This window comes from Sinocyclocheilus rhinocerous, unplaced genomic scaffold (genome assembly GCF_001515625.1).
Source record: "Sinocyclocheilus rhinocerous isolate Xijiao unplaced genomic scaffold, SAMN03320098_v1.1 scaffold6424, whole genome shotgun sequence".
Lineage (NCBI taxonomy): Eukaryota > Metazoa > Chordata > Actinopteri > Cypriniformes > Cyprinidae > Sinocyclocheilus > Sinocyclocheilus rhinocerous.
Genome location: NW_015623666.1, coordinates 88,808 through 91,676, shown reverse-complemented (window position 1 = coordinate 91,676; position 2,869 = coordinate 88,808). Strand labels below are relative to the sequence as shown.

Genomic DNA, 2,869 nt, shown 5'->3' with positions numbered 1-2,869 from the left:
CTCGCGATCTTTACAACACTCATTACATTACGTATTTCATGGCACACTCGTTTTATGCGTATTTGGCACCACCTAGTGTTGTGGGTGTATTATTGACATGTCAAAGTCTAGACCCTGAATATAAGACGACCGCGTTTTTTCAGATGCATTTCCAAGAAAAAAAAATAAATTATATTCGGGACAATACGGTAATTTGGTAGAAAAGCAGTGTTTTATTGGTGCAAAGATTAGTGGGGATTAATTTTGTACAACATTTGCAACCGTTTTATCGCTTAATTAGAAGCACCAAATTAAAATTATATTATGGGGACTACTGAACAGACATTCAAAAGTTGTTTAAAATGCAAAGTATTTCAAATTAAAATAAAGCCATGTAAACACTTGCATTTTTACAACACTATAAGTGTGACCCATCAGGTAATGAAAAGTTCGACACTTGTGGTCTTCATGCTCAATTGAACACTTGGGCCAAACACAGGAAATATGTCATAAGTAGTCAACTGCAAAGACCGCAAGTGTGGGTATTTGGACAAGGCATATAACATTGTGATATAACCTTACCCATGATTCTCAATGAACGAATATCCCGGAAGGGCATTCACATCAGGTACTTGGGTGGCCACGCAGTGGTCTACAAACACACGCAGCGGAACATGGTTGTACACCTTCACGGATGCCTCAATATTAATAACATCACCCAGGAAGTACAAGTGTGAAGGCCTCGGATAGGACCAATCATCTGCAAGAAGAACAGTTTAAGTACAGCCTCATTCACAATGCTTAAGGTCTAAAGAAACTGCACAAACCCATCATGAGCTTCAGGGAGAACAGCAAGACTTCCTCGCCAACCTCTGTTGAAGCATAAGGGACCCAAGTTGGCCTCAAGGCATTACTGCTCACATTGTGAGACCTGCGGTTCAAAGAGGCACCAAATAAACTGTTTCTAGTGTTGCAACTGGAAGACCATGCTGAAAGTCACAAGGTCACTTACCTTTGATAATGGCATTGAATGCCAACAACAGCACCATCGGCACGAGTAATCGGCGTGCCAGTGAGCGCCTCAGGAGTGTAGGTAAGAGCAAAGGTGTAGACAAGCTCATCCTCAGTCATCTGTAAGAGATTTCAGTTGTTACAAAGTTCCTCCTCTACACTTAATAAGAGGTTCAAAAATGTTTCAGCAGTCATGCCATGGAACCACTTTTGGTTCAAGGAACCTGTCAGTGATCAGTTATTAAATGAGAAGTCAACCATTATAAGGAATGGAAAGGTCCCACGGAAATTAAAAGGCTCAAGGAATAATTGACCCCAAAGAACCTTTACTTTTATTGGTATACAAATAATCTAGTACAATTTAGATTCTTACCATCAACACACTGTTGCAGTCCTGCAGTTCATGCTCCAAAATGAGCACCCTAGAGTTTGAGTCCTCACCAACAACGGGACACCCTCCCAAAGACAATGCAGATGGCTGGATCAGTTGACCATTGCTAAAGAAGTCCTGCTTTACCTCAACCAGAACCCGGTTCTCACCGCATTGAACAGCTACACTACCGGGAGTCATGGGTTGCCTCAACTGGAAGTCCACCGCCATCTCGCTCTGCACCTCTGGAACAACGGGAAACCTCCAGTCCAAAGGCTTCACTGGACCCTGCAACACCTGCTTCTCCTGAAGACCAAGAGGCTCTTGTGCAAATCTTCTGGAGTCAAGACTCTGAAACGGAGAAGCCTTTTGCAAAAGGTTCCAGAACCTTTGAGAAGAAAGAGCAGAACCTCTGGAAGCTGGATCTGATTGTGGCTTCATGCTTCTTGGACTTTGACCGTATCTCAAACTTCCCCATGCATTCTTCAGGTCAAATGCAGCAATCACACCCAGCACTAACAAAACTTGCAAGCGGTACATCCTTACAAACTCTAGCACACTGCCACAGTGCACATCAGTATTAGCTTTGCTATTTAGTACAGCTTTGAATTAAGGTGGCTCCTCCCCTTTCATCTTAATTGATTAACTTTGATTCTCCTCTGGACCTGTAAAGTTTACTTATTACCAACTGCGGTCAAGATCACAAAACAATAGAAAGCTTCATATGCATCTGAGATTTTCATCTTCATTTGCTTACGATTTTACAATTAAGAAATTCTGACAGTTTGTCCATATAGAAAGTTAATGCCATCTAAAAAGCATCCTAGTTCATAAAAATTGTTCATTAATAATCTCTTTTTAAGTGTTTTTAGTTTAGCATAATCACTATTGTTTAATGGTAATGTCATATATATAAATACAATTTGATGCAACAGTGATTTATACTCATATAAATGAGTAGAAAGGAAAATATCAATAAATTATCAAAATGGGAGGGACTAAGCAGCGCAGATGTCATCTCCAATTGGTCAGGTACAATAGGTCAGGTACTAAACGTTATCGTCCCATTTTTAGTCTTCATTGTGTATTTTTAATTTAATGGATGTGTAATAATTGCACTTAAGTGTACTTCTGATTCAATCCCTGTAATGTCTGGAGATTCCACAATGAGAGAGATTCATCAATATATTGCAAAAACATTTTAGATATATTAAGAAACTATAAATATTTTAGAAATATTAAGTCAACTCAACATCTTTTATTGACTGATATGGTTTAAGAAATACTGTACTTTACTGTAATTCTCTTAACCCTTTGATGCACAAGCTATGAAAACCCCTTCTAATGCACAACATGAGTCTAAAATGACCCGTATTCATTTCCTATGTTATTTCATACTTCGCTGGGCATTTTTTTGCTTTATCTTTTGAAATCAGTTTATTTCAGCATTTAATATTCCCTGTTCTATAAATTCCATGATCCGTGAATATTCAAAATATCTTTTTACAA

The 2,869-nt window shown here is 38.9% G+C and overlaps 1 pseudogene; it reads right to left on the bottom strand.

Annotated features, from left to right (window-relative positions):
- Window positions 1–1,945, bottom strand: part of LOC107722194 (uncharacterized) — a 14,016-nt pseudogene extending 12,071 nt beyond the window's left edge.
- Between the last annotated feature and the right edge of the window lie 924 nt (window positions 1,946–2,869).